The sequence below is a fragment of the Melitaea cinxia genome, chromosome 1 (genome assembly GCF_905220565.1).
Source record: "Melitaea cinxia chromosome 1, ilMelCinx1.1, whole genome shotgun sequence".
Lineage (NCBI taxonomy): Eukaryota > Metazoa > Arthropoda > Insecta > Lepidoptera > Nymphalidae > Melitaea > Melitaea cinxia.
Genome location: NC_059394.1, coordinates 16,161,615 through 16,175,620, shown reverse-complemented (window position 1 = coordinate 16,175,620; position 14,006 = coordinate 16,161,615). Strand labels below are relative to the sequence as shown.

General features: G+C 32.4%; 1 protein-coding gene across 1 annotated transcript in view; it reads left to right on the top strand.

Moving 5' to 3' along the window:
* The window catches only part of LOC123654360 (kinesin-like protein KIF13B), a 174,828-nt gene that overhangs the window by 89,525 nt on the left and 71,297 nt on the right, over window positions 1-14,006 (top strand). The gene's annotated exons all lie outside the window — the stretch shown is intronic.

The window sequence follows — 14,006 nt, the reverse complement described above, 5'->3', positions numbered from 1 at the left end:
GTTATACTAAGTATTGATCAAACGAATATTTACGCATCCGTAAACAAGCGATGCTCCTTCACTTGACATATATGTGATGTGATTCCTTTGAAGCAGTCTCAATTATGCACTAAACTCGCCTGTGAGAACGGTATGAAAGAGCGTCGAAGTCGTACGATCTCAGCGTCTGCTTTATATCGTACTTGTGATGTTCGTTAAACCCTATCTCGCTTTTATAGCGCTTTAACGTTTTATAGATGTCTCGTGATAACGACTTATCCCAATGACTTTTTAATATTCGTCATAAGTTTTGGTAATGCGTTTGACTTTCTAAAATTTAGGCGTAGATTAATATAAAGGGCACGGCATCATCTGCGTAGGTTGGTTTCAGAAGAACAAGATAGAGTAGGAGTTTTGAAATTAAATGTTATGTAATCTTTGCGAAGCATTAATCATATTAAATCATGTAGATATAAACTTAAGGGTTTAGGCTGTTTATAATTGAATTTTTTCATTTTTACAATCGGTTCATAGGTCCGTAGAGAGTTGATGAAAAACTAAGTCATAATATTTACAATAATACTTGGAAACAAATTTTTAATTCAATCAACTGAAATAATAAATCATTATATATATATAAAGCGAAAGTTATGCGCGTTATTCATTTACTTAAATCGTAAAAGTTACGTTTTAAAATTTAGATTTAGCCCTATTTTATAAAATGCTGGTTTTATACACGTTTTTTTCTCAAAAATAATTCTTTCGTTTCTGTTGAATTTTTCTGCACGAGTGCAAATAATTGTAGAAATTACTTCTACAATACCGGTTCAAGTGTTTCATGAAATATAATTTTTATTTAACTATCTAAATTTGTATTCGTTTTTGTTCTTTCTGTAGTGCTTTTGTGATGATGTCATTATTTTAATGAATGTTAAGTAACGTTTGTTGATGCTCTAAACCTAAAGAGACGATTATGTACATCTATATTATTATTTTTTAATTATAATAGTTGTGTTTTTTTTTTTGTTTTCGTCATGATTTTTCAATATAAGAGCGTTTTCAAGATTTGTTTCATTTATATTTCTTTTAAGATTTGACATCACCGTAATTTCTTAATAATCATTAAAATATTTTATATGTCATGAACTGGCTAAGGAGTATAAAAGACAAACTACCTTTCATTCATCGGAAAGTGCTAAAATAATACCTCAGAAAATACGTACGTAATCTACGTAATTTAATATATATTACATAATATACCTTAAATTTACTAAAAAAAACCAATTCACTCATTGTACTTAAACAAAAAATCATCAAATTCTAGATAAATTACGAAGTATGTATTAATGAACTATTATATAATACTTGTAAGCTTTGTTCAGGCAGTATTTTAGTCACAAATCGAACACACAACTTATTCGAAGCCTTAATTACTTCGGCCGCCTACGTATCTAATTGTTTTCTTCGACAGTTTCATCTCGCTTCGTTTCACCGTATTTTATTTGGAACGTCTCTCACGGATCCTTAATATACTTTATTAAATAAATTTGCTCCATGTAATTATTATTTGTATATTGTTGTATATATACATTAAATAAAGTACCGACGAAAATCTCTTCGTATAAAATATTCTTTATTTTTATTAAATAAATTTGCTCCATGTAATTATTATTTGTATATTGTTGTATATATACATTAAATAAAGTACCGACGAAAATCTCTTCGTATAAAATATTATTTATATTTAATGTTAAGCGCTAGATATGAGTTGGCGTACTTTTTTAAATAATAGAACGTATATTTTGTTTATTTTTACATTTAGAATTTTCGTCTTATATTAAAAATAGAAATTCGTTTTTTTACATAATTAAACGTTATAGAAAAATACGAGTAAGAAAGTATTAAACTAAGAATATAAAATAAGAACTATTAAGAATATCCTTTAAATTTCCAGTGTTTATGTTTTCCTTTTTACAACTTATAGTTTTAACGCTTAGCGAAATTGGACAGATTTTGCATCATATACAAAACTTACTTTAGTTTATTTTTGTACTTCATAAGCTTGAGATAAATGTTACAGACGCCTTAAAACAGTATGTACTCTATCTATACAGGCTATGCAAATTTTGTATGTTACACCGCAGGCGCAGACTGTAGCGTATGTCCCTTTCAACGCAAAATTAACTCGAGTTAATTGTAAGAAATTTTGTTTCATAAAGCTCACATGACGGGAAATTGCCGTTTCTCTTTTGCCGTTGCTAAAACTCGTAAATAATTTGTACAGCCAGAGGTGAGAAATTATTTACAGACGAGGGAAAGGCCGTGGTATCTTACTGAGAACATTTTCAGCTCTTTTATTTTCTCTCTTATATAGCAACTGTACAAAATAATACTTTATTAAAATTACACTTACATTTTCTCTAACAGTGTGTAGGTTCATGAAAAATATTACTATTTTCATATTTTATAATACTCGTAGCTCGTTCTGTGTACCTATATCACCTAGTGCTTCATATTTCAGAAACGCGACAGGCAAGACGTTTCTGTGTAACACACATTTTTATCGTATCATAAATATTATATTCGCTTGAATATTTTATCACAATGTTCTGTCCATAAAAAGTAATGTTATTTGCCAATGTTAAGTTAATGCAAGACTAGATTACACGTGCCTCGTCACCTGCCTTTATATTTGATCTTCTGTTCCTTAGAGTAGACTTAATGTTTTATACATCCCTGTATTTACACCCTCTCCTTATACACTTTTTGTTGATTTACCTGTTGTAATAATTTTACATACATAGTAGATATATTTTCAGAGACCTAAATATGTGTTTCATTGTTTTTAAAGCTTATATTCTAAATATTAAGAGGAAAGGGTACCGAAGAGACTTTTCAAAAATAGGTATTTGAATAAAATGTTTCTGTCGCGCTGCATGCCGCTACCGCGCCCCGCGCCATCTCCGTTCCGTTTTTTCTATGTGTGACTGTCGTGTTGTTAGTGTGCGTGCGCCGGCTATTCAGCTATTAATTGTTGACGATATTTTAGTATTCGCATCTTTCGTTTGTATGAGTACATTTAGCGCATAGTGCTATTTTTCTGAATTTGGCTTGTTTTATTGAATTTGTTCTGCATCGTATTGCTGTGACTCGGCTTACTATTATTGGATTTCTTAAACTACTTATTATTATGTTTTGTTATTTTGACTTGGATACTCTTTGTGACTTGATACATGTCTATATTTTTGTGGGTAATTATCGAAATACTTAGGTACTTTATTTATGAATTAGGTATGTAATTACATGGTTGAGGTGTGTGTAAGAATGGGTAATGAAATACATACATAATTATAGTGTATACATGTAGTACATAGTATAAGTGTAAGTATAGTATATATATGTAATGTAGTACATACATAGTATAAAATGTTTGTCTTAGTACCTATATAATTTGTAATGTCTCATGTTTGTCGCAGTTATTAATACATAGGTATAGGTTATATGTATTAATTAACATATAATTGCGGCGATATAACAATGATTAAAAATAATATTATAATTTAAAAAAAAAACAAGAAAAGCCGCCTGCGTGAAGAACAACTACCTATTAGAAAGTCAATTGAAAAGGCTGGAACAAGATAAAAATTCAATAATTACACAAAGATAGCTAAATAAATCACACCGATTTCACACATTATGTACTGTACACTTACAAAAATCATGAAGGCGACTTTTTCAATTATTATTTTATTTATGTTTTTTTAGTTAGGCAAATTACGTAATCGGTTGAATTTTTTTAAAGAGTGGTTGATTAACATGACATAACATAACAATACACTTTATTGTACACCAACAGAAAATAATAATACGTATCAGATTGATTTTTAGCCGACTTCCAAAAAAGGAGGAGGTTCTTAATTCGACTGTACTGTGTGTATGTTACTTCAGAACTTTTGACTGGGTGGACCGAGTTCGACTTGTACGCAAAGGAAAAAAAGCCGACTTTAATTACATCGACATGTAATACAACAAAGGTAGACGAAAATATAGTCAAGTAAATACGCGTTATTAAAGATTACTCAAAAAGTTGTTATCAGATCTCGATGAAATTTAAATATGGACTACACGATAAACATCAGCTTTCGATTAAATTAAAAATCATCAAAATCGGTACACCCAGTAAAAAGTTATGCGGTATATCTCAAATAAACTTAAGTGAGACCAAATGACACACACCACCTTTCGATTAAAAAAAAAAATGTTGAAATCGGTCCACTCAGTCAAAAGTTCTGAAGTAACATACATAAAAAATACAGTTAAATTGAGAGCTTCCTCCTTTTTTGGAAGTCGGTTAAAAATAGAAACCGATTTTACACGTCTATAGAATTCCTAAGTCGACAAGCTTGAACAGCGAAAGATTTAGTATAAAAGAAAGAGGAGTGAGAGGGAAATTCAAGAAGTAAGCTTTCCTCAGAACGAAGACTACGTTTATTGGAATCACTAAGAAATTTAAATCGTCGTTTTAGATAAGCAGGTACAACAGGGTTAAAAAGAATAAAGTAAGTTGAGAATATACGTATTCCCGCAGTAGGGAATTGGGTGTGTAAGCAAAAATTAGTAAAATGTTATCCACAATGTCACTTAATCTTGTGCTTTCTGGAAAAAAGAATAAAAAAACTGTCATAACTACCTATAGAGTTTTCACTTCAGAAATGACTGAAGTCTGAAAAGCAATCCCCTTTTATCCGAGTCAAGCGTGCGCCCAATTGTTGATAACATTCTGTATCGTTTATTTCGGGATTCAGTTAATCATTATGAACAATGAATTAATCTTTTTTATATAAGAATGGGGCACACAAGCAGACGAAGCCATCTGATTTATAACGGCTACCGTCGCCCATGGCCTTTAGAGAAAAGATGTAGACACTAGACGCTTGAAAACCCCCAAATTTTAGCAAGGTCATTCCACACTTTGAATGTACGCGGAAGGAATGCGCACGAAGCTCGCACATTGGTTGCAAACTACTGGTGGATACAATTAGCACCACTAGACTTCTTGACATCGAAAGAATGCAGAACATGACAAACGACACTGCTCATAGTGCACATTACGCATCGCGTGCTCGCACCGTGGAATGCTCGATGGTGCTTTTCCCTCATCGACAAGAGTTGAATTCGACGCAAAAAGAGTGCAAAGAATTTTCGCTTACTTTTTCGCATAATGTGCCAGAGAGCCTTCAGGTTCGCGCAATGATGGAAGTGTAGACTAAAAAAAGTTACCTTCGACAGCTTTTGTAAGAAACAAAAGGTACGGGTTCCATTTGGAAAGCCCAATAGTCTCTCGCCAATTCTGCTGTGTTTGAACTTTGCCCTAGCGATTTACTACCTGTAAGACCTGGCCTCCCCCATATAGATGCGGAAGATTCATAGGAATTCACTAATAGTATTGGCCTCACAGGCTGAAGCGAACGATCCCCCGCATCTATTGCTGCAGGTCAAGGCTAATAACTCTCCTGCTTGGAACTACAAGCTCTTTAAATTACCTTAAAATCCGAAATTCAAAACATTCATTCCATTAAAGAACTCATGGAATTATTACTGATAAAATTCAATAGCCTTTCATCCAGTTTTCCGGAGGTATTAACTTGATGTTTTTCAAAACTAAAACTGATAAAAAGTTACCTAAGGATTTCGATGGAACAGGAACAGCTACAGCAGACTACACTCACTATTGTCTATTCTAGGAGGAAGTAATAACTTATAATCAATAAATATTTATTTTAATTCAATGCAAGCTTTTTTTTGTTAGAAATCTTTACCCATCATTTGCCTGCCCACCCACTAATTTTGATACAGGGCCCGAAGGGTTCCCGGGGTTCCAAGGAATGCTACGCCAGTGGTGCCACTTGAGTTTTTTACGCAATTCAGAAATATGATTCTATTTGCGAAGTCCAAATACGAATCGCATAGGTACATAGATTCGACCAAATTTAATAATCTTCTCCTCAGTAATGTCAAGAAAACAACTAAGCAATTTTTTACCGATGAAAAAAAAACAGAGGAGGTTCTAAAGTCGCCACGTACCTATATTTATTTATGTTTGACCATGCATAACTTTTTACGGAGTATTCCGAAATTGATAAAAAAAATATATTTGAAAGAGTAAACCCCGAAGTTGTTTTTCGCCTACGAGGCGATGAAGAAGCGCGGCTCGCAGCTTGCTTGGCATAGGCATGGGAAAGAGCAGTGTCCTAATTTTTTAAACTTTCTTATTGTATTTTTTATTAGTATTACGGTAATAATAATCATAATATACTTTTTTGAAATCCTTGTATTGAGCCCTTTAATTTGATACCAAAAATAAAACAACAGTTATTTACCACAATTATCATTGTTAATTGTTAGCGAAACCCTTCGTTAGCCCAGGTTTGCACAGTGTTACAATAAAAACCGCGTATACGAATACGGTTTTATTATAGTTATGAAAAAAGAAATTATTTAATTTTGTCAATACGAATTTTAGAAAATATCGACTAAAAATTACATCACTAGTGTATCGATATAATTATCGACTATGAGGCGTCACTTCGCTGGCGTATATACGTATTGCTTTGACCCTTCCCTCCCCCAGACCTATCCCCCGAAAAGCAAGAAAGGGACAACTGCAGCTCAGACCGTTTTAGGTATATAATTTTTGACCAAAACAGTGTTTCGTAGTCGACTGTTTTCTCCTCAAAACATGGCAATTTTTTTTTAATTTTTTTTTTACAAAAAAGAAGAAGCCTTCGGCTATGCCCCTATGTTTTCGGTTTTTTGAAAATATGCATATATTTTTTTTAATGAGTGTCTGAAAATGTACAAAAAATTATGCAATATTTCGAGTTTTTGAAGGCTCTTAATTCCTATGATAATAAGAATATGAAAAAAATCAAAACATAGGGGCATGGTCATGGCAGCAAAGAGTTCTATGTCACAAAAATATTTAATCTAGTGCCATTATCCAGGGAGAAAACAGTCGACTACGTTTGTATGGAGAAAGAGCCGGTACCCTTTCCTCTTAACGTTCCTAAGTCCTCCCCGGATTTCGTAAATTCACTTCGAAGAGAGTTAGAACCTTCAGTAGTTTTGATTTCGTGATGAGTCTGTCACTATATTAGGTGATTCTTTTATCTGAATTACTTGCTGCTCCAGTCTTTGCCTTAGAGAAAAATACATTTCAAATAATCTAACCTGTAAAGGATTATATTAGTATGTAAATCTCCTGTCACTGGAAAAAATCTCTTCTCTTAACTATAACAATAATTATCAGGTTTTGTAATTAAAACTGGGACTGACGGGCTTATGTGCATCTTAAATTACTACCCATAAGGATTTAAAAGAGAATAAAGTGTCTAAAATCCCGTGTTAGGCTTTTACCATCTATAAGATAATAATAATAATAAATATTTTTTATTGTACACCAAATACAAATACAATATATTTAGATTCAAAACATAGTCTTAGCTTTGTATAATTGGCCGCCTTATCGCTAAAAAGCCATCTCTACCAGGGAGCCGTGTTGTGGAGGATATTATGACCAGCGAATATAGACAGACATAGGTGTACTTATAAAAAAAAGTGAATAATATTATATAATATTTATATTAATTCTTATAATACGTATGATACACAGTTACACTTAAATAAGGTAATTTAATTTAAGCCTTAATAAGTGAGACAAAATGATAGGTTGTTAAATTTATGATTAAATTAACTAGGATTAAGTAGATCAAGGATAGCTTAAGTAAGAAACAAAAGATAGTAGATCCCTAAATTATGTTAATAATTTTAAATACAAGCTAAGAATCTGTTTGGAATTAATAAGAGGTAGCGACACTTTTTGTGCAGACTTTACTCTCAGTTAGCAGTTTTTAGCCCGTAATACAGTGGAGAAATCGAAAGTGATTTTCCAACGGTTCGTCTGCTCCATTCATTCTTCATTCGACACTCACTCACTCAGGCGGAATAACGAGTCGCAACGCAACAGTTAGTTTTTTTCTCTTTGCCCACGGGTTTTTTAAAATGCTTTGATTATTAAAGCGGCGATGAAGCAAGGCAATCTTCACGAAAATATACTGAATTTACGTTTCATGTATCAAAAATAGCGCCCTAAATGTAAGCCGAGGAGGTATTGGGATCTCCAAGGCTTTACTCGAGAAATTATGGCGGAGTATGCTTTGAGAATAATTTGTGAGGCGTTAAGTGCGGCGATATTGTACGCGTTTAGCGCTTTACGTCTTGAATTATGATATACCTATAGTCTTTTCTTAATGAGTTCGTTCCTATAGAATGTGTTGTATAATCGGTTCTAAGTTTTCTCTACTTGTATAATAATACACGAATTACATGATGAATGTAACAGATAATAATAGTCGATAGCAAATGAAGTATAGTTTTCCGTTGAGTAAATTTCACCAAATAAGTAATTTCAATAAAAAAATGTTTCATTTGAAAGCCCTTGATTCATCCGCAGTTAGACGGAACTGTAAAATTTCTTTCTGAGACTCTATTCACAGGCGAGGTAGGTTCTACGTGGGAAATTGATTCGAAAAACTCAAAGCTTTTGTGATTTATGAATTGAACCGTTCTTTTATTCATATCGTTGAAATTGACTGTGATGTTATATTTGGAAAATGGGCTAGTTCGTTCGAAGAAAGAAAGAAAGAACTGATCACACGTCTTATGACTATGCGTAAGATCCCATTAACATTAGAATTTGTTTTTCGTGAAGTCGTTTAGAGGCTAAATCGAAATTAAATTCTTAAGCCTAATATAAATTACAGTTCCAAATTAGGTCAAACTAAATATGTTATGTTATTGTTATGTCTCTAACTTGTTAAGAGTGTATGCTACCTCAAATTGCTTATTTTCCACTCGGCAGGATGTCCATATCTTCCAAACTACTGAATAATTAAGTTTGAAATTTATGTATGGTAAAGTTCAGGACATAAAATATCTTTCATATGTTTCGAAAACACGATTCCATTAAATTTTCTCGATACAAAAAAAAAAAAAAACGCAAAGTTACCTCTATTTTTGTATTAAAACCTTAATATCTCAGTAAATATAGAAGTTATGGACTTGAGATTAAGCATGGTGATTGAAATAAGTATGAAGAACATTTTATATGTTGCGTTTTTAAAAAAATAACTATTGATAATGTTTGTGGGGAGAAAATCTCAATTCATTCATGCGCTCTCAATTCTCATGTGTGTGCGGGTGAAATCTGAATTCGAGCTGAGGTAGTGTAGCCCCTTAATGTTTTAACATTTCTAATGGATTTAAGGAAATTAAGAATTGTTTTAGCTTATCCTAAACTAACATTGGCTTAGCAAGTGAAAACACGTTGCTTACGTAGACTAGACCCGTTAGCCCAGTTTACAATGACCTAGCTTTCTGCTGAAACGGTCGTGTGTTTGATTTCTTCTCCGAATCTGTATTTATTACATGTATAAATTTTTATGTATATATAATTGGCTGTTATCTGAAACAGGCATTCAGTTGTCTACCTTAATAACAAACAACCGCGTATATATGTTAAACATGTGTATTAATCCTATATAATATGTCTATATATACTAATAAATGGAAAGCCGTTTTTTTTTAATAATACTTTTACCATAAGATGCAGCGTGCTTTGGAGAAGGTTTAAGTATATATATGCTTGTGATCACTTATCGTGTAAAAAAAATGGACTGACAGAGGTCGCTAGTTTTTTTTTTTTTTTTAATAATCGATATATTATCTATCTATAATGATATACTATCTATCGCTTCATTAGCTTCTATAAATTTATCGTATCAAAGCAATATACCTACGGACGGAAGATAAATTAATAAAATTTAAACTGTTCATTCTAATTAACAACTAGATCTACGAAATAATTTAAAGTAACACAGGTTTATTAATTAATGTTGAATCGTTTCTAATGCGATTTCATTAAGACATTTATAACTAAGTAAATTATTTCTAAAGGAGGCCTTTGATATGGTTGGAATTAATTGTAAATATTATTCTCATATTATATTGTACTTAATAAGTTTAAATTCAGAGGTTGAATCGGCGGTCGTGCTGTGTAGCGAATATAATGAAAACATTTAAGTAACGTGGCTTATTAAGCTGTAACCAAGGTTAAATATAAATATTATGGTCCATATTCTGTATCATTCAACTTATAAAACCGGTTAATGAAAAATAATTTGGATCTAAAGTTCGCTCCGTTCCATATTTATTTTTAGAAAATAATTTTAAGTATTATAAATAAATTAATCCCGCTCAAAAGACCTTATTTAAGAACATAATCATGAAAATTATTTAAAGTATTCCACTGTCTCAACTTTGGCCTATCTAGGAGCATGAAATATCGCACAAAACCACCTTTCTACAAAGTTTATCTATGTATACCTACTTTGTATGGTGGTCAATTTTGAAATTGAAAATTTTCTCTATGTATAATGTTCCGAGAGTCGTGTAGTTTTGTAATATATAAATCACTTCATATGTTACTATCTGCTACGGCCGGTTTCAGTAATCGATCATCTGTGATTTTGCCTACTAGCGATAGATTTTTGACACAATTTGTATTCAGCTTACGTCAAAATTTTGTCTCTAGTAAGCAAAATCCGAGATAAAATCCGAGTGTAAAATTACGTGTAGGTATTAAGTTTGCTTATATACTATATATTACCCGCTGCCTGTTTGATGAATGATTTTATTTATACTAATTTAAATTATTTTTCACGCTAAAGTAAAGATAACGCATCATGTACTATTTTCCTTAAGAAAAGCCCGTTTCAAGAAAGTTTTGTCTACTTGGGAATAATAATAAATAATAAAAGCACGTGAACCCGTGTCGTCGTGGTAGCAGTAATGTTGTATACCTATGTCTTCCAAGTTTTGGTTATGACGTACCTGAATATCGAAACTATTGATTTAATTGAACAAGAGTTGATATGTATAGAAGCTTACGCGAGATTTATAGATAACGTCATTAGTTTGAGAGACTAAGATTTAGGACGTAGCTATGTGTATTGCCGGTCGAATTTCTGTAATACCCGCTTTTATTATTGCGGATTAAAATTTCAATGACTTCGTTTTTCAATATTTTATATGAACAACATAAACTATGCAGTTATAGTTCATAGTTTGCACTTAATTTATCTAACAGTTAAATGACAGTAATTTTGACATTATTTTCGTTAAAATTTTTGAATATCCATAATTAATGTGCTTAATAATGGTGTATAAATCTTTATAATTACAGTATTCTACAGGAAGTTTTTTTTTTAAAATATTTTTTATCTATGCTATCTATACATTAGTATATATATATATAGTTATAAATATAAAGATTTGATTTTTTGTTTGTTTGTAGTGGATAAATTCAAAAACTACTGGATCGCTTTTAATCATTTTTTTCACTTATGCTACGTTATCACTGTAACATAAGCTATCGGGAGGAAAAGGTTCAGCCATAAGTCCACGCGGGCGGAAAGTTAGTTGTTTATATTTATAAGTCGTGTGTGTAAAATTTGTCTGAAATTAAATACAACTATTAATCTTGTAAGTAATAAAACTTTAACCGCTAAAGTTCATTTCGTCGTGTGAACATGTCAACGTAAATTATCAAGTTTACGTGTCTTGAAAATGCACGAGACGCTGTAATTTCTTTACAGAACATTCTTATTTAGGTCGGCTGATATATCCGCAGCTTAATGGTTAGACGTAAATAGCTTGCCTTTCATTTACAAGTTTAATTACGCAAGGAAATTCATGGTGACCTTTGCTTTGCGTTAATAGTGGTCGGTAAAATTAAATTAGTCCTGCATTTTTCGTTAATTAGTTGGAGAAAATAGAAGATTTTTTTTTAAATTTTAATGTATATCTAACAGGAATGTTATGCTTAACGTTAAAGAAATGATTTTTTTCGCATTTTAAAATAATAGCATATTTCACGACGTATTTTAATATCGTAGAGTTCTTAACATCGATATTGATATTGTACGTAGTTTCTCGCTACGTAGAAGCCTACAATCTTAACATACGTTGTTTGTGCTTAAACTCTATCAGCAGGCACTTAAACTAATCACGTTGAACACAAATTTACATCTGATTTGCCGTAAAGGCTGCAAGGTCTTACGGCAATCGCCAGCTACTGCTTTTATTCATAAATCGCATCCAAAGGGCTACGTACCACGGTTCCACATTTTAAGATGCTAAAATGCGAATTTTAAATGCTAATAAGTTTTTTTTGTGAGGACCATATTACCTAATTGTAATGTTATTTATCGTAATAGTTTCCATAGTAATAATACCTATTTAAAAATGTGTGCCTGTTTGTTACTTATTAATTACAAAGGCGTAACACGATAACATTTGGTGGAAAGAATGTATTTAGGTGTCCCTACGACATTAGTCTCAAGCGTTCCGTTGGCAACTTTTAGATTCGGAGCTCCCGATAAAACCGTAGAAGCGTAGCAAGTGTAGAATAAAGTCTAACGTTTGCTTATAACAATGTTCTCAAAACATTCAGTACAAGAACTTTGTGTGATTATTATTACGAAAAGCATTTACAGAAGGTGATCTATAAAAAGCCAACAGAAAGTAATAGCGCATGGTAAACTTCAGTTTTTATTAGGATGTGTGTGTGAAAACTGTATAATATAACTTGTAAACGCTCGATGGCGAATAAATAAATACTTTATATTTTAAAGTACCTACGCTGAGTACTGTGTGGCTACGGCACTAAAGAATTTAGCCACCCCCTCTCTTCCCGTGGGTGTCGTAAGAGGCGACTAAGGGATAACAAGGTTCCGCTACCACCTTGGAACTTAAGAAGCCGAGCGATGGCGGGATAACCATCCAACTGCTGGCTTTGAAATACACAGGCCGAAGACGGGCAGCAGCGTCTTCGGTGCGACAAAGCCAGTACTGCGGTCACCAACCCGCCTGCCCAACGTGGTGACTATGGGCAAAACACATGAGTTCACGTTATTTTTGGCGTCAACTTGTGGAGGCCTATGTCCAGCAGTGGACTGTATAGGCTGTAATGATGACGCTGAGTACATCAGTTATTATTTCATGCTACCTAAGTACTAATAAAGTTTGTCTTTGAAGCGGGCACGATAACCACCAACCCCCCCTAGACAGATCAAACAATATTCCAGAACAGTTGAATATTAAGGACGTTTGTAAAGAGTAACAGTTTTCCACGCTGAGTGCATATTCGTGTTCGTTGTCTCCGATCTCACCCTCCGCCCGTCAGCTGAATATCAATTTGTTCAAATTGCGTCCTCGTTCCAGTATTGCGATGTACTTTTAGGGTTATATAGAATTTAAAATTACATTAGTGTACTCCACTATAAACTTCATTAGTAGGATTCAATTGCTCCTGTACTGTGGGATGTAGGTAATGGTCCATTCGATATATCACTATTACGAAGTAAACTGGAAGCTCCTCTCAGCTAAAAACCTTTTTAGGTTTTATCGGTTACTTTTTGATTTATTACTTTGAGATTTGTTTATGTTTGAGAATGAACTCATTATCTAAACTTAAGAAAATATACTTAAACGCAAATATTTAGGTTTTTATACTATGATAAAGAAGAGGAAATTAAAAATAATAATAATTTATCAAATTATTTTTAACAAAGTACCGACTAATAAAATTAATTAATTATAGAGGGACATTATTCAAAAGCATCAAACGGATGAAACCTCCATGAACGTTTGCCTACCACATAATATATTCATCCCTCCATTAGTGATAAATATTTAATTATGAACTGAAATAAATATTATTGATTAATTATTTATTCAATACAGTGCACTGTTGAGGCTTTGAAGTGTTGGAAACTATTGCGTATAATATTTATGTACTCGTACAATTAAAGTGTAAGTTAAGTCTACGTGTAAAGTAAAAATTTCAAATATTTCAATAGTATACTATCAATTCTCTATTTGTTTCACACAATGCAATGTTTATTACA